This window comes from Arachis ipaensis, chromosome B6 (assembly GCF_059453495.1).
Source record: "Arachis ipaensis isolate K30076 ecotype BB chromosome B6, ASM5945349v1, whole genome shotgun sequence".
Lineage (NCBI taxonomy): Eukaryota > Viridiplantae > Streptophyta > Magnoliopsida > Fabales > Fabaceae > Arachis > Arachis ipaensis.
Genome location: NC_142441.1, coordinates 110,426,963 through 110,445,513, shown reverse-complemented (window position 1 = coordinate 110,445,513; position 18,551 = coordinate 110,426,963). Strand labels below are relative to the sequence as shown.

Sequence of the window (18,551 nt, the reverse complement as noted above, 5' to 3'; positions counted from 1 at the left end):
GATGAAACGGGACAGATATAAGTCCTTTCCCTCCATCACACACCAGATGAGGGTGATCATAGCATCGGGCACCTCTATCTCATGAGTGCTCGGCATCACGTAGTTACTCAGGATCCATGACCCAAGGAGAGTAGGATCAAGAGCTATAGTCTTCATGACTGCGTCCCAGTCAAATCTCATGAATCTCATATCCTCTTCAGCCTTTTGGTAACTGTCTGGCTAATCTGATTTAGGCTGGAGGTGGAGGATTTCTTCTAGTGCTTCCTCAGTAACCAGTATTTATTTGCAAATTTTTCTGGGTCAGTGGCAGGCACCAACTGATCAGCCTTTTCCTGCGGTGTGAAATTCTTTTCCCGCCAGGAATTGTCGTGGAGGATATCCAAAATAGATGTAGAGGCTTCTCCTCTTTTTCTTTTGCCTGTTGTTGCTTTGCCTTTTCCCTTACTTTAGGGATCAGACATCCTGAAAAGCAGAAGTTGTAGGATACAGTTTAAGAACTGAAGCAGGAAAATAGGTAAGAAAATAGGATTTATCAATATAAGCATAAAGGCAAAAGAGCAATAGAAGCATGAAGTGAGTTAAATAGAAGTAAATGGTTGGAATGTATGCAAGTGAAAAGTCTGAGAGCAAAAATCACAATCCAAAATAAATTATATATGGAAATCTTGTTAATTAGGAAAAATAGTAATCATGCCTTTGAGTTAGAAAGTTAAAGTAGTTAGGTAAAAAAAGAAAAGTTAGAAAGTGAAAGTAGTTAGGTAAATAGAAAAGTTAGAAAGTTAAAGCGGTCAGTAAGTAAAAAGAAAGTTAAAGTAAGTGGCATGAAAATGCGTTTCCTAGTTAACAATAAATTCATAGACTTGAAGAACAATCAACTCATATTCAAGCAAAGATTTGCAGTTTATTGATGATAATTTATAAAATTGCAAAAGGGAAAAGAAATCATCAATAATGCGGTTTAGTAATCCGGGAACCAGAAAGAGTGAGAATGCAAGCCCATTCATTCATGAATTGGCTAGCTTGAAATCAAATAGCGCAAAACTTGATTTTGCTAAAACCAGTTCATGAATGGGAGTTGAGTAAAACAATTTGAAAAAATTTGGGTAGCATTCCGGCTAAAATTGGATATTCCCGGGTAAAATAGCAAGAAAATCAGTTCATATGACAGTAAATAGTGCTGAAAAGATTAACAAATAGCAAGAACATTAAAGAATAGTTTAACAGCAACATTAAACATGAAAAACAACATATGAACAGAATTATCATCACAGTAAATTAAGAATTGTGAATCAGATAAAACAAGTAGCACAAACGGCGCAATTATCAGGCCTAAATCCACTAACCACATCCTAGCTACCTAACCACCTAAAATCCACTACGATCATGCATCTCTAACTATCCTAATTTGAACAAGAATTGAAAAACTAACTAACTAATCGAAAAGAGGAATTGCAGTTTGGTGGAACCTGGTGTGTAGAGGAACAAATGTATGGAACAAAGAGATGGTGGGAGTGTGGTGGTGGTCTTGGTGGCGCGGTAGCGATGGGCAGCGGCACGGCGGGGGTTCGATGGCGGGGCAGTGGGGCTGTGTGGTGGGGTGTATAAGGGTTAGGGGGGAAAGGAGAAGCAGTGAGAGGGGGATTTGGGCGGCGTGGTGGCTGGTGGGTGGTTCTGGGTAGGGACGGTGGAGGTTCGGTGCCGGCTGTGGGGTTGGGGTTGTGGAGGGAGGAGGGAAGGGAAGAGGGAAGAAGGAGAGAAGGGGGGTGGCTCCGGAGAGGGTGGTGCGGCGGTCTGGGTACGGCGCGGTGGTCGGAGCTGGTTGGCAGGGAGTGGTGGTGGTTGGGGGATGGGAGACGGGAGAGTGCAGAGGGGGAGGGGGGTTTTGGGGACGCGAATAGGGTAGGGTTTCGCGTGGGTTGGGGTTAGTGATTTTGAATCCACGCGAACGTGTGGAGCAAGAGATCACATGATTGGGGCAAAAGGGGTGCTGACGCGAACGCGTCATTGACGCGATCGCGTGATTGTGGGATAATGAAAGTGGCGCGTATGCGTGGGGCACGCGTACGCATCGCTCAGAATTGCGCTAAACGCACGATTCCAGCGTTGTTTTGGCGTAACTCTCTGTTTCCATGAGGTTCCCTAAAATCCATGCGACGCGTACACGTCGCGCATGCTTTCGCGTGGGGTGTGTGTGGTGCAAGTGACGCGTTCGCGTCAGGGACGCGAACGCGTGGGCCAATTTGTGCTAAAGGCATACTAGCCGCACGATTCCAGCCCAACTTTCTGTGTATTGGATCTTTACGCCGATTGCTGATCGACGCCCACGCGTGGCCTGCGCACTCGTGTGGGGTGACATTTTTTTTATATATGCAATTATGCAGTATGCAATATGCAATGATGATGTGGATGATATGAAGAATTCCAGGTTTAATGAAAATAGAATAAAATAAAACTTAAAAACAAACAAAATGAAATAAAACTGAAAAAGGAACGATCATACCACGGTGGGTTATCTCTCACCTAGCACTTTTAGTTAAAGTCCTTAAGTTGGACATTTGGGGAGTTCCTTGTTATGGTGGCTTGTGCTTGAATTCATCCAAAAATCTCCACCAGTGTTTGGAATTCCAATAGCCTCCGGGGTCCCAAACTAGGCATATAAAGCCTTTGAGCAAATTTAAACAGGCTCCTGAGGTGTTGAATGTCAGAATAGATTCTAGGATCAGAAACTTTGCTTTTGCATCCGCCTTTGTCTCGATCTATATTTTTTCAGTCGTGCGGTTTGGAAGTTGTATTCTCACCGAGATGACCAAACATCTTCCGAGACCCATTCAATCGAACTTGAAACCAATCCCTACACTTCAAAGTGAAGCGTGGAACTTTGTTGAATCTTGCATACCAGCCTTGAGCACGAACCATTTCCCTTTTACTCTTAAATCCACAAAGAGCTCTAAGCTGGCCATCTGTTTCAAGCAAACCATATTCAAGTGGAATAGTAAAGAAAAAGGCTAAGGATTTTAACCACTCAAATTTTGTATTGGGTAGTAATGGCCTTGGGATATGTGTTTCCAGTGGTTTTGCAAGCTCTACTCCCTGGTATTCTTCGGTGAATTCCTCCACTTCCCTGTGAAATTCTTTAATTTCAACCACGTCTTGATCAAAGTCTTCGATATCTTCCTCATCACTCAAATCATAAGTTGGAGGTTGCGAAAAGTCTACCTCCGCATCATCTTCGTATTCACTTGGGGAAGATTCTTCCATCTCAAAGAGTTCACTTGTGGATGCAAGTTCATTACTAGGAGAATTTGACTCGTGATCATCATTATCAAGGAAACTTGCTTCTGGAGCTGTTCCGTCCAGTTCTTCATAAGATTCCTACTTTGGGGGTTGTGCACTATCCTCCTTAGCATCAATTGCAAATTTCTTGACGGAATTCTCCTCAATTCTGGATTCCCATGGAGGTTCAGCATCTCCTAAGTCTTCAACCAATTCTTCTTCTTCAATAATTTCAGCTTCCTCCACTTGTTCTAGTACAAAATCATGCTCCTTACTGTCCATTGGAGTTTCTAGTATCTCCTTCATGCTGCGTTCTTCATTAGATTGCCCACATGAAGCCATGAGGGTTCTTTGAGTGTCCGAACGTCGGGAAGGTAGTCGATTTATCACTTGATTCAATTGGTGGAGTGTGGCATGAAATTTTTCTAATGTTTCCTTGAGTTGCTCCCTTGATTCTTGGGGTGATGGATATAGTACATAGGAAAGTGGTGGTTCTTGGGAGTAATTAAGTTGGAATTGGGGTGGATAAGGGTTAGGGTCATATGGAGGTGAATGGTGGTAGTTGGCTTGTGAGTGTGTTGGTTCAAAGTTGTGTTGAGGTGGTTCATAGGCATATGATGGGGCTTGTCGGTAATTACAAGGGGGTCCACCATATCTATCATCTTGGTATGCACCTCAGAATGGCTCTTGACTGTAGTAAATTGGTGGGTGATGGTTGTCACGAAAGGGTCCACCATAACTATTGTCTCGACATGCATTGTTGAATGGTCGTCGTCCATGGTAGTTTGGAAGGTGTTGTTGCCTAAAGGGTTGATCAGATCCTCGTGGCTCCGTCCATCTTTGATTGTTTTGACCTTGATGCATGTTCCTGTTATAGCTTCAATTCCTTTCAACATTATTAGAATCAAAATCAAAGAGACGGGGGTGAAAACTCATAGCAATTATTAAAAATTAAAAACAAAAGTAAAGGCAAATAAACAGGTAAAATAAAATATTTACAATAACCAATAATAAGGCACACGTTTGCAATTTCCCGGTAACGGCGCCATTTTGACGATTAGATTCCTGCTAATTTAGAATTTTATAAAAATAATCGCGTTGTAAGTATAGTTTCTAAACCAACAGAGAATCCATTCGTACAAAAATTTGGTTGTCACAAGTAACAAAACCCAATAAAATTTACAAACTTAGCACTTTAGCTAGTCCTCAGCCCAATCACTCATCATGATTAATGCCTTCATCAAGTTGCAATTCCGGAATAGAAAAAAAATGTAAAGAAAATCTAGCTACCCAAGCTAAAATCAACATTCTAATCTGCAATTGTAAACTAATCATAATATGGCAATGTAAGATAAAGGAGAGAATGAAAATTAAACTACCTAATGCAACAAATTTTTAAACTACTTCTAAGAAAAGTAACTAAATCAAAAAGGATAAAGTGTTGGGGTGCCTCCCAACTAGGGCTTCTTTATTGTCATTAGCTTGACATTCTTTCATTTTCAGCTAAGCTTGTAGCTCACTCCCTGCTCCTCTAAGGAGCCTCCCAAGTAGTGTTTGAGTCTATGGCTATTGACAGTAAAAGTTCTCTGAGTCTTGTCCTCCATGAGCTCCACATAACCATAGGAAAACACCTTGAGTATGGTGAAAGGTCCTGACCATCTAGACTTCAGTTTTCCAGGGAAGAACTTGAGTCTTGAGTTGTAGAGTAATACTTTCTGTCCTTCAATGAACTCCCTTCTTGCTATCTTTTGGTCATGCCACCTTTTTGTGTTCTCTTTGTAGATTTTTGCATTCTCATATGCTTGATTCCTAAACTCCTTCAGCTCATTGAGCTGCATTAATCTCTTTTCTCCGGCAGCTTGCTCATCATAGTTTAACATCTTTAGAGCCCAAAAGGCTCTATGTTCAAGTTCAACTGGCAAGTGACAAGCCTTGCCATATACCAGTTGATATGGAGACATCCCAATGGGAGTCTTATAGGCTGTCCTGTAGGCCCATAGTGCATCATCCAGCTTCTTAGACCAATCCTTTCTTGAGCTTCCAACAGTTTTTTCAAGGATTCTTTTTAGCTCTCTGTTGGAAATTTCAGCTTGCTCATTGGTCTGTGGGTGGTATGGAGTTGCAACTTTGTGCTTCACTCCATATCTGAGAATGAGTGCTTCGAGTTGTTTGTTGCAGAAGTGTGTCCCTCCATCACTAAAGAGAGCTCTGGGGACTCCAAATCTACTGAAAATGTTCCTTCTCAAGAAGCTTATCACAACTTTATTGTCATTTGTTGCAGTGGCTATGGCTTCTACCCATCTTGAGACATAATCAACAGCCACCAATATGTAGCTATTTGAGTAGGAGGTTGGGAAGGGTCCCATGAAATCAATCCCCCATACATCAAACAGCTCCAACTCTAGTATGAATTGTTGTGGCATCTCATTTCTCTTGGTTTGATTACCAGCTCTTTGGCATTCATCACATCTTGACACCATTTCCTTGGCATCCTTAAACATTGTTGGCCAGTAAAATCCGGATTGAAGCACTTTTGCTGCTGTCCTTTCTCCACTAAAGTGATCTCCATATGCAGATCCATGGCACTGCCATAATACTTCCTGTCCTTCCTCATGGGGTATACACCTTCATAGGATTCCATCAGCACACTTTTTGAACAAATAAGGATCATCCCAGATATAGTGTTTGGCATCCTTGATTAGCTTCCTCCTCATGTGCCTATTGATGTTAGTTGGTAGCTCCCCAATAGCCTTGAAGTTGGCTATGTCTGCAAACCAAGGGGCTACTCGAATCATCATCAATTGTTCATCAGGAAAGCTTTCATTGACTGCTACTTGCTGCATCTTTTCTTCTTGTGGGATCCTTGAGAGGTGGTCAGCTACCTTGTTCTCTGCTCCACTCCTATCTTTAATCTCAATATCAAATTCTTGGAGCAACAAGATCCACCTTATTAGTCTGGGCTTATATTCTTGTTTGGTAAGCAAATATTTGAGTGCTGCATGATCAGTGAATACAATTACTTTTGAGCCAATAAAATATGATCTAAACTTGTCAAAAGCAAAAACTATCGCTAAAAGCTCTTTCTCTGTGGTGGTATAGTTCCTTTGATTCTCATTGAGAACCTTGCTAGCATAGTAAACCACATGTACTAGCTTGTCTTTCCTCTGTCCCAGAACAGCACCAACAGCAAAATCAGATGCATCACACATTAGTTCAAAGGGAAGATCCCAGCTTGGTGGTGCTATAATAGGTGCAGAGGAGAGTTTTTTCTTAAGTTCATCAAAGGCTATCATGCACTCTCTATCAAAAATAAAGGGAGTATTTGAGACAAGTAAGTTGCTAAGGAATTTTGCAATTTTTGAAAAATCTTTGATAAATCTCCTATAGAACCCCGCATATCCCAAAAAGCTTCTGATTGCTTTGACATTGCAAGGTGGAGGTAATTTTCAATTACTTCCACTTTTTCCTTGTCCACTTCTATGCCATCTTTTGAAATCTTGTGACCAAGACCACCCCTTCAGTCACCATAAAATGGCACTTCTCCCAGTTTAAAACTAGGTTAGTTTCTTGACACCTTTTTAGTACAAGAGTAAGATGGTATAGGTAATCAGAATATGAGTTCCCAAATACAGAGAAGTCGTCCATGAATACTTCTATGAACTTCTCAATCATGTCTGAAAAAATGGAGAGCATGCACCTTTGGAATGTTGCAGGTGCATTACACAATCCAAAGGGCATTCTCCTATAAGCAAAAACACCATATGGACAAGTAAATAAAGTTTTTTCTGGTCCTTGGGATCTACAACAATTTGGTTGTAGCCTGAATACCCATCTAGGAAGCAATAATATTCATGTCCTGCCAATCTTTCAAGCATCTGGTCCATGAAAGGTAAGGGAAAGTGGTCCTTCTAGGTGGCTTCATTAAGTTTCTGGTAGTCAATGCACATACGCCATCCGGTCACTGTCCTTGTGGGTGTCAATTCATTCTTCTCATTTGCCACAACAGTGATCCCTCCCTTCTTAGGGACTACTTGCACCGGGCTTACCCAAGGGCTGTCTGAGATAGGGTAGATCACCCCTGCTTGCCATAGTTTCAACACTTCTTTCTGAACCACTTCATTCATAGTTGGGTTCAGCCTCCTTTGTTGTTGTCTTGAAGGTTTGGCATCTTCTTCAAGCAAGATCTTATGCATACACATTGAAGGACTGATCCCTTTTAAATCTGCAAGTGTCCAGCCTATGGCATCCTTGTGTTGTCTCAGCACTTGGATCAGCTCCTCTTCTTGTTCCTTACTCAGACTTGAATTTATGATCACTGATTGGGTGTTGTTAGCATCCAAATATGCATACTTCAAGCTGCGTGGTAATGCTTTCAGTTCTAGTTTTGGTGGCTCTGCATCTTTGTTGCTTGTAATGGTTGGCATGATTGAGTTTCTCATGGTTGCTTGTGGTGATTCTCCATCTGGTGCTTGTTCCAGCTCAATGGTTTCTCCACATTATTCTTCTTCTAAGACTTCTTGAACTATTTGTTCCATGGTATCTACCAGCATGCATTCTTCTATGGATTCCTTGGGGTAACTCATTGCTTTGAAGATATTGAAGACCATTTTCTCTTCATGCAACCTCAAGACTAGTTCCCCTTTTTGCACATCGATGATGGCTCCAGCAGTAGCTAGGAATGATCTTCCTAGGATAATTGACGTGTTGGCCTATTCTTCCATGTCCAGCACAACAAAATTAGTAGGAAAGATGAACTCTCCTACTTTCACTAGCAGGTCTTCCACCACTCCATGTGGAAACTTAAATGTTCTGTCAGCTAATTGGAGTGCCATTCTTGTTGGCTTGGCTTTCTCAATCTTCATCCTTCTCATCATGGTCATGGACATAAGATTTATGCTAGCTCCCAAATCACACAAAGCCTTCTCAATGGTGATGTCTCCTATGATGCAGGGAATTTGGAAACTCCCTGGGTCCTTCAACTTTTGAGGCAGCTTCTTCTGTATGATGGCACTGCATTCTTCAGTCAATATTATGGTTTCTTTTGCTTTCCAGTTCCTCTTTTTGGTTATAAGCTCCTTCAAAAATTTAGCATAGAGTGGCATTTGTTCTAATGCCTTAGCAAATGGTATGTTGATTTAGAGCCTCTTAAAGATCTCTAGGAACTTAGAAAACTGGCCATCCTTTCCATCTTTTTCCAGTCTTTGTGGGTATGGTGCCTTTGGCACATACGGCTTCAAGACTGGTTTTGGTGGTGGTGGAGTAGGGATTTCTTCTTCATCCTTGTTCCCATGCTTTGCTGCAACTTCTTCATGCTTGTCTTTGCTTGGGGTTCCTCCTTCTACAACCTTCCCACTTCTTAGAGTAATGGCCTTGCATTCTCCTCTTGGGTTAGCCATAGTATCACTAGGAAATGTGTGTGTGGGAAGTGGGATTTTCTTGGACAAAATCCCCACTTGTGCTTCCAACTTTGAGATTGCTGCGCCTTGATTTTTTAGATTTGACCTGTATTCCTCCTGATTAGCATCTATCCTTCTGTCAGTTTGTGCTTGTCTGTCCATGAGGGTGGAGACTGTTCCTGTAATTTGTGAGGATAGTTGTGCTATTGCAGCTTCCATCCTCTTAAAGTTACTCTTGATTTCACATGGTTGCATAGTTGAGGATGGTGCATCTTGATTGAGGTTATTGTGTGTGGGCTGGTTACTATGGTATGATGTGTTTTGTGAGTTATGGTAGGGTCTATGGTTCCCTGTTTAATGGTTGGGGTTGTGGTTGAATTGCTGATTTGATGAATAAGGCTTGTTGTGGTCCTGGTTGTGGTTCTGTTGATTTCCCCACCTAAAGTTTGGGTGGTTCTTCAAACCTGGGTTATATGTCTTAGAGTGTGGGTCATATGGTGGTCTGGATGAATTGTTCACATAATTAGCTTGTTCCCAGTCACCTTCAGATCCTGTTGCATTCCCTTCTTGTTGAGGAGTTTGGTCCTGAATGACTAAGGCTTGGTTGGCCTCCATCCTTTTTGTTAGAGCTGCTATTTGAGCTGCAATTGCTTTGTTCTGAGCTAACAAAGTGTCCACAGAGTTGAGCTCTAGCACTCCCTTTTTCTGAGTCCTTTCTGAAGCATAGAAATATTCATTTTCAGCTACAGTTTCAATGACATCTATGGCCTCTTCAATGGTTTTTTCTTGTTGAGTGAGCCTCCTGAAAAATGATCCACAACCTTTTTTGCTTCATAAGATAGTCCCTCATAAAAGATGTGTAGTTGTACCCATTCATTGAACATTTCTGGTGGGCATCTTCTTGTCAGATCTTTGAATCTCTCCCAGGTCTCATAGAGTGTTTCTCCATCTTGTTGTCTGAAAGTTTGTACCTCAGCTCTCAGCCTAATGATTCTCTGTGGAGGGTAAAATCTTGTAAGGAATCTGTTCACGACCTCCTCCCATGTAGTTAGGCTATCCTTGGGAAATGATTCCAACCACTTTACTACCTTATCTCTGAGTGAGAAAGGGAACAAGAGTAGTTTGTAGATGTCAAGGTGTACCCCGTTGGACTTTACAGTATCACATATCCTCAAGAATGTGCTGAGATGTTGATTAGGGTCTTCTTGGGCACTTCCTCCATATGAGCAATTGTTCTGAATGAGTGTGATGAGCTGAGGTTTCAGCTCAAAATTGTTGGCATGAATTGTTGGCTTTAAGATGCTGATGCCATAATTTCCTGGGTTTGGGTTGATGTAGGAGCCTAAGACTCTCCTCTCTTGCCCATCATGATTTACTGGACCTTCTCTGGCATGGTTGTGAGCTTCTTCTTCATGATGGTTCTCCATGTTCTCCTCCATGTTTGTTTCGAAATACTCTTCCTCTTCCTCAGCACCAACAACTCTTTTCCCTCTTGCTTCCCTCTTTAATCTAAGGAAGGTCCTCTCAGGTTCAGAATCAAAGGAAGTTGAAGCCCCGCTTCTTCTACCTGTCATACAACCAGCAAGGAAAAACAAGAGAAGAAAGAAAAAAATTGAATAAGGAAGTTACTCTTGTTAGAGTGGATGTTAGTGTGAGTGGTGCAATTAATCAAACAGTTAGAGGAGTGAAAATACGAGTGATAAAAATAATCAAAGAAGAAAGAGATAGAACTCAAAATAAAAGAAAATAAAAAAATGCTAAACAAGATAAAATAACAAGGAATTTAAATTGCTTAATCTAGCTCTCCAATTGATTTAATCACTATCAAATTTAAGCCAATCCCCGGCAATGGCGCCATAAAACTTGATGAGTCTAAATTCACACCCCATTCAAAATTGGTGAATTAGTCCTTTTGGCAAGTGCACCGAAATTATCGTCAAGTAATAACCCACAGTGGAGTGGGATCGTATCCACAGAGATTGGCAAATTCGAGCAATTTTAATCACTTGATGAATTAGTTAAGCAGATCAATAGGATTCTAGAGTGCATAATTGTAAATGACATAAATATAAATGACTAGAATATAAAGAAAAGCAATAAAGTGCAGAAATATAAATGGTAGAAAATCAAGTACAGAATCATAAATGACTTGAATGTAAAAATAAGCTGTAAAGAAATGGATAGATAAGAATGGGGAAATTCATTGAGATTGGGAGATGTTGTCTCTTTGTATCAAATATAGCTTATATCCTCTTCAATCATGCAACTCATTGACCTCTTGGAAATCATGATTGATTGAGCCCCAATCCCTTGGTGACTCAATCTCTCAGATCTTGATCAATAGCCAATTCCTTGGTCTAATTGCTCATGAAGAGAGATATGCTTGGTCCCTGATTATACCACACACCATCATAGGTGCAAGTAGAGGGAGGATTATATGTCATATATCCAAACACCAAAACCCAGATTCTACTCTAGTGTGAGAAGGAATTTCAAGCATGGTTTCATGTTTCCTTTCCCAAGGTTCCCATGAAACCCAATTGTATTCAATCTCTTTCCCAAGATAATTGAATACTAAGCATTAAGAACGAAATTCCTTCTAGCAAATCAAAGAGAAGATGAAGAGAAGAAGGACTTCACTATCATTCATCCATCAAGTACAACAGAGCTCCCTCTCTCAATGAGAGGGAAGTTAGCTACTCATGGCTCAAAAAGTACTCAAAAGTGAAGTGTAAAAGTGGATCTAAAACTGACTGCTTAACCACCCTTCTTCAGTACTCCTTGGGGGTATTTATACTACTCCTAGTAAAATAAAAAATTACAAAAGTGAAAAAGGAAAATTACATTTTGGAGGGAAAAGAAAACACTCAATAAGCATGACTTCTCAGCTGGCGTGTGGCTGGCGCGTCTCTGGCGTGTCACGTGCTCTTCATTTCCAGCTTGGCGTGCCACTCCCAATCCTTCAAGTGGCACGCTCGTCCCTCTAGAAACCTTGGCGTGCCACGCCTTCGAACTCAAGTGGCACGCCCCTTGCCTTTCTCACTTCTCTTTGCCTCTGGAAACTTGTACTGGCGTGCCACGCCCAAGGTCTGGCATGCCACACCCTTGCTTTATGCTTGGCTAGGCTTCTCTGGAACGTTGAACTAGCGTGGCACGCCCAGGGTCTGGCGTGCCACGCCCCTCTTGTGAGTGAGTGGTTGCTCTGTTTAGCGTGGCACGCCACGAACTCAAGTGGCACGCCCCAATGCTTCTCTTCTGAAGGACACTGGCGTGCCACACTTGGCTACTCAAGTGGCACGCCTAAGTGAAGAATGGTGAATGGCGTGCCACGCCTTCGAACTTAAGTGGCACACCCCATATAATTGGCCTCCTTCATCCTCTCTGGAAACTTATACCAGCGTGCCACGCCTAAAGGCTGGCATGTCACGCCCATGATCTTGTCTTGGTTCTAGTAATTGGCGTGCCACGCCTCAGCCTTCAAGTGGCATACCATAGTGAAATGCTAAGGTTGGCGTGCCACGCCTTCGATACCAAGTGGCACGCCCAGTTTTTGCTTTTGGTCCTTTGTGCATTGGCGTGCCACGCCTGGTTGCTCAAGTTGCACGCCCAGTCTTCAATTGCCTTAAGCTCCTTCTCTGAATTGTTGTACCAGCGTGCCACGCTATGCTGCTCAAGTGGCACGCCCATGGGTTTGTGAACTCTTCAAGCTTGGCGTGCCATGCCTGGGTTCTCAAGTGGCATGCCCAAGTGACTTCTTTGGGCTGGCGTGCCACGCCTTCGATACCAAGTGGCACTCCATAGTGAAGATTCTTCTTGGGATGGAGACTTGGCGTGCCACGCCCCTTTGCTCAAGTGGCATGCCAATAGTAGTTGATGGGTCAGGCGTGCCACGCCCAGGTTGGCGTGTCACGCCCCTTTTGTGTCCTTCATTGTGGCTCTCTGGAATTTTGTATCAGCGTGCCACGCCCAGTCTCTGGCGTGCCACGCCCATATGCATGCTTTGAATCTCTTCTCTGGACTTTAGTACTGGCGTGCCACGCCCAGCTCCTGGCATGCCACGCCAGTGCGTTTTTGTGGCGTTTGCTTCAAGTGTCACGCCAGTTTCATACGCCCAGCTTCTTGTTTGTCTTCTACCTCATTTTTGATGCTTTTCTCACCTGAAATTCAGCACAACTCATCTCAAAGTGGTGTACCATAATATTCATCAAATAATGCATGAATTGTACTGATCAAATGAGATTTATGCTCTTTTATGGTCTTCTTTATGCAAGAAAGAAGTGTAGATGATGCAAGTCATCACAAAATATGGGAAAAGGTGATAAAATCCCCCAAATTAAACACAAGATAAATAAAAAATTGGGGGTTTATCAACCTCATGTCTGTCGGCTTGTCGAAGTTCTTCGGAAGCCGGACCTTGAGGATCGAGGGGTTATGAAGATGAGATATGTTTGCTGGGAGTGGACTGAGAGAGAAAAAAAATGATGTCTTCATCTTTGATTGTGGTAGTCTCTGTCACTATATCTCTGATGAGCGGATAATTTATACGCTTTTTGGCATTGTTTTTAGTATATTTTTTAGTAGAATCTAGTTACTTTTAGGGATGTTTTTATTAGTTTTTATGTTAAATTCACATTTCTGGACTTTACTATGAGTTTGTGTGTTTTTCTGTGATTTCAGGTATTTTCTGGCTGAAATTGAGGGACTTGAGCAAAAATCAGATTCAGAGGTTGAAGAAGGACTGCTGATGCTGTTGGATTCTGACCTCCCTGCACTCAAAGTGGATTTTCTGGAGCTACAGAACTCAAAATGGCGTGCTTTCAATTGCGTTGGAAAGTAGACATCCAGGGCATTCCATCAATGTATAATAGTCTATACTTTGGCTGCGTTTAGAGGACGTAAAAGGGCGTTTAACGCCAGTTCTACGCTGCTGTCTGGAGTTAAACGCCAGAAACAAGTCACAAACCAGAGTTGAACGCCAGAAATACGTTACAACCTGGCGTTCAACTCCAGAAAGAGCCTCTGTACGTGTAACATTCAAGCTCAGCCCAAGCACACACCAAGTCGGCCCGGAAGTGGATTTATGCATCAATTACTTACTTCTGTAAACCCTAGTGACTAGTTTAGTATAAATAGAACTTTTTATCATTGTATTCGCAGTCTTGGTTACTCCGGTTCCCCTCTGGGGCCGAGACCAATGAACTCCATTATCACTTATGTATTTTCAACGGTAGAGTTTCTACACTCCATAGATTAAGGTGTGGAGCTCTGCTGTTCTTCAAAGATTAATGCAAAGTACTCCTGTTTTCCTATTCAATTCAACTTGTTCCGCTTCTAAGATATTCATTTGCACTTCAACCTGAATGTGATGAACGTGACAATCATCATCATTCCCTATGAACGCGTGCCTGACAACCACTTCCGTTCTACCTTAGATTGAATGAGTATCTCTTAGATCTCTTAATCAGAATCTTCGTGGTGTAAGCTAGATTGATGGCGGCATTCATGAGAATCCGGAAAGTCTAAACCTTGTCTGTGGTATTCTGAGTAGGATTCAGGGATTGAATGACTGTGACGAGCTTCAAACTCGCGAGTGCTGGGCATAGTGACAGACGCAAAAGGAGGGTGAATCCTATTCCAGCATGATCGAGAACCTCAGATGATTAGCCGTGCTGTGACAGAGCATTTGGACCATTTTCACAAGAGGATGGAATGTAGCCATTGACAACGGTGATGCCCTTACATAAAGCCAGCCATGGAAATGAGTAAGATTGATTGGATGAAGACAGCAGGAAAGCAGAAGTTTAGAGGGACGAAAACATCTCCATGCATTTATCTGAAATTCTCACCAAGGATTTACATAAGTGTTTCTATCCCTATTTTCTGTTTAATTAGTATTATTTTCGAAAACCCCATAATCAAATATTATCCGCCTGACTGAGGTTTACAAGGTGACCATAGCTTGCTTCATACCAACAATCTCCGTGGGATCGACCCTTACTCACGTAAGGTTTATTACTTGGACGACCCAGTGCACTTGCTGGTTAGTTGTATCGAAGTTGTGACAAATTATGAATTGATATTAGAGCACCATGTTTTTGGAGCCATTACCAGAGATCACAATTTCGTGCACCAAGTTTTTGGCGCCGTTGCCGGGGATTGTTCGAGTTTGGACAACTGACGGTTCATCTTGTTGGTCAGATTGGGTAACTTTCTTTTCGTTTTCTTTTCAAAAAGTTTTCAAAAATTTTTCAAAAAAAAAAATCTTGCAAAAATTTCTCCTTTGTTTTCGAAAAAAAAAAATTTTTTTAAATAAAAATATTTTCAAAAATATATTTTTCTTCAGAATTTTTAAGAATGAATTCTAGTGTTTCAAGAAGCATGTTGAAGCCTGGCAGGCTGTAAAGCCATGTCTAATTCCTCTGTAGGGCATGTTAGGCTTGTCATGTCTGAGTTACATACTAAAGCTTGGCTGGCTATTAAGCCATGCCTGACCCTTTGATTGGAGCTTTAGACTAAAGAGCATAAGATTCCTGGAATTCATATTAAAAATTTTGGAATCCTTATTTTTCTTTTTCAAAATGATTTTCGAAAAAAATTAAAAGAAAATACAAAAAAATTTCATAAAATCATAAAAATCAAAAATATTTTTCATGTTTCTTGTTTGAGTCATGTGTCATGTTATAAGTTTGGTGTCAATTGCATATTCATTTTGCATTTTTCGAAAATTCATGCATTCATGGTGTTCTTCATGATCTTCAAGTTGTTTTTGGTAAGTTTTCTTGTTTTATCTTGATGTTTTCTTGTTTTGCATCTTTCCTTGTTTTACATGTGCATTTTTGCATCCATAGAGTCTAAACATGAAAGATTTCTAAGTTTGGTGTCTTGCATATTTTCTTTGCATTAAAAATTTTTTAAAAACATGTTCTTGATGTTCATCTTAACATTCAAAGTGTTCTTGGTGTTCATCTTGACATTCATAGTGTTCTTGCATTCATCACATACTTTGATCCAAAATTTTCATGCATTGAGTCTTTTTCATGTTTTTCTCTCTCATCATAAAAATTCAAAAATCAAAAAATATCTTCCCCTTTTTTCTCTCTCAAAATTTCGAAAATTAGATTTGACTTTGTCAAAAATTTTTAAAATCTAGTTGTTTTTATGAGTCAAATCAAATTTTCAATTTAAAAATCTTATCTTTTTCAAAATCTTTTTCAAAAATCAAATCTTTTTCATTTTTCTTAGTTATTTTCGAAAATTACAAAAATATTTTTCAAAAATCTTTTTCTTAATTTTATCTCATAATTTTCGAAAATAACATCATCAATTAATGTTTTGATTCAAAAATTTCAAGTTTGTTACTTACTTGTTAAGAAAGATTCAAACTTTGAGTTCTAGAATCATATCTTGTGATTTCTTGTGAATCAAGTCATTAATTGTGATTTTTAAAATCAAACCTTTTTCAAAACTAATTTCAATCATATCTTTTCAAAAATATCTTCTTATCTTATCTTTTTCAAAATTTGATTTTAAAATATCTTTTCTAACTTCTTATCTTCTTATCTTTTCAAAATTGATTTTTAAATTTGTTTCAACTAACTAACTAACTTTTTGTTTGTTTCTTATCTTTTTCAAAACTACCTAACTAACTCTCTATCTCTCTAATTTTCGAAAATATCTTCCCTCTTTTTCAAAAATTCTTTTTAATTAACTAATTATTTTAACTTTTGAAAAAAAAAATTTCGAAAACTACTAACCTTTTTCAAAAAAATTATTTTCGAAAATCACTAACTCTTTTTCAAAAAAATTATTTTCGAAAATCCTTCTCCCTCATCTCCTTCTAATTATTTACTCATCTACTAACATCTCTTCCTCACATCACTCACCAAAAATCCGAACTCCCTCTCTCTCTCTCTCTGAGTTCAGATTTTCTCTTCTTCTTTTCTTCTATTCACACAGGGACCTCTATACTGTGGTAAAAAGGATCCCTATTATTATTATTATTATTTTTTCTGTGCCCTCTTCTTTGTCATATGAGCAGGAGCAAGGACAAGAATATTCTTGTTGAAGCAGATCCAGAACCTGAAAGGACTCTGAAGAGGAAACTAAGAGAAGCTAAATTACAACAATCCAGAGAACCTTTCAGAAATTTTCGAACAGGAAAAGGAGATGGCAGCCAAAAATAATAATAATGCAAGGAGAATGCTTGGTGACTTTACTGCACCTAATTCCAATTTACATGGAAGAAGCATCTCCATTCCTGCCATTGGAGCAAACAACTTTGAGCTGAAACCTCAGCTAGTTTCTCTGATGCAGCAGAACTGCAAGTTTCATGGACTTCCATCTGAAGATCCTTTTCAGTTCTTAACTGAATTCTTGCAGATATGTGATACTTTTAAGACTAATGGAGTAGATCCTGAAGTCTACAGGCTCATGCTTTTCCCTTTTGCTGTAAGAGACAGAGCTAGAGTGTGGTTGGATTCTCAACCCAGAGATAGCCTGAACTCTTGGGACAAGCTGGTCACGGCTTTCTTAGCCAAGTTCTTTCCTCCTCAAAAGCTGAGCAAGCTTAGAGTGGATGTTCAAACCTTCAGACAGAAAGAAGGTGAATCCCTCTATGAAGCTTGGGAAAGATACAAGCAGCTGACCAAAAAGTGTCCTTCTGACATGCTTTCAGAATGGACCATCCTGGATATATTCTATGATGGTTTATCTGAGCTATCAAAGATGTCATTGGATACTTCTGCAGGTGGATCCATTCACCTAAAGAAAACTCCTGCAGAAGCTCAAGAACTCATTGACATGGTTGCTAATAACCAGTTCATGTACACTTCTGAGAGGAATCCTGTGAATAATGGGACGCCTATGAAAAAGGGAGTTCTTGAAATTGATACTCTGAATGCCATATTGGCTCATAACAAAATATTGACTCAGCAAGTCAATATGATTTCTCAGAGTCTGAATGGAATGCAAGCTGCATCCAACAGTACTCAAGAGGCATCTTCTGAAGAAGAAGCTTATGATCTTGAGAACCCTGCAATAGCAGAGGTGAATTACTTAGGTGAACCTTATGGAAACACCTATATTCCATCATGGAGAAATCATCCAAATCTCTCATGGAAGGATCAACAAAAGCCTCAACAAGGCTTTAATAATGGTGGAAGAAATAGGTTTAACAATAGTAAACCTTTTCCATCATCCACTCAACAACAGACAGAGAACTCTGAACAAAATACCTCTAATTTAGCAAACGTAGTCTCTGATCTGTCCAAGGCCACTGTAAGTTTCATGAATAAAACAAGGTCTTCCATTAGAAATTTGGAGGCACAAGTGGGCCAGCTGAGTAAAAGGATCACTGAAATCCCTCCTAGTACTCTCCCAAGCAATACAGAAGAGAATCTAAAAGGAGAGTTGATGCACAAAATTGTTACTCTCTTACAATTTCGCACACATGACCAGCAAGTGCACTGGGTCGTCCAAGTAATACCTTACGTGAGTAAGGGTCGAATCCCACGGAGATTGTTGGTTTGAAGCAATCTATGGTTATCTTGTAAATCTTAGTCAGGAAGTCAATTATGTTTATCAATTGAATTGTGAGTAACCAGTAGAGCATAAATTAAAAATTACTTGTTGTGCAGTAATGGAGAATATGTTGGAGTTTTGGAGATGCTTTGTCTTCTGAATCTCTGCTTTCCTCTGTCTTCTTGTTCACGTACGCACGTCCCCCTATGGCAAGCTGTGTGTTGGTGGATCACCGTTGTCAATGGCTACCTTCCATCCTCCCAGTGAAAACTACGCTCACGCGCTCTGTCACAGCATGGCTAATCACCGGTTGGTTCTCGATCCGGTTGGAATAGGATTTACTATCCTTTTGCGTCTGTCACT

General features: G+C 40.5%; 1 non-coding gene across 1 annotated transcript; it reads right to left on the bottom strand.

Moving 5' to 3' along the window:
* Positions 1–17,231: 17,231 nt before the first annotated feature.
* On the bottom strand, positions 17,232–17,339 carry LOC148562292 (small nucleolar RNA R71). Its single transcript, XR_015888022.1, has one exon. It is a non-coding gene; the product is annotated as a small nucleolar RNA R71 (small nucleolar RNA).
* Positions 17,340–18,551: the final 1,212 nt, after the last annotated feature.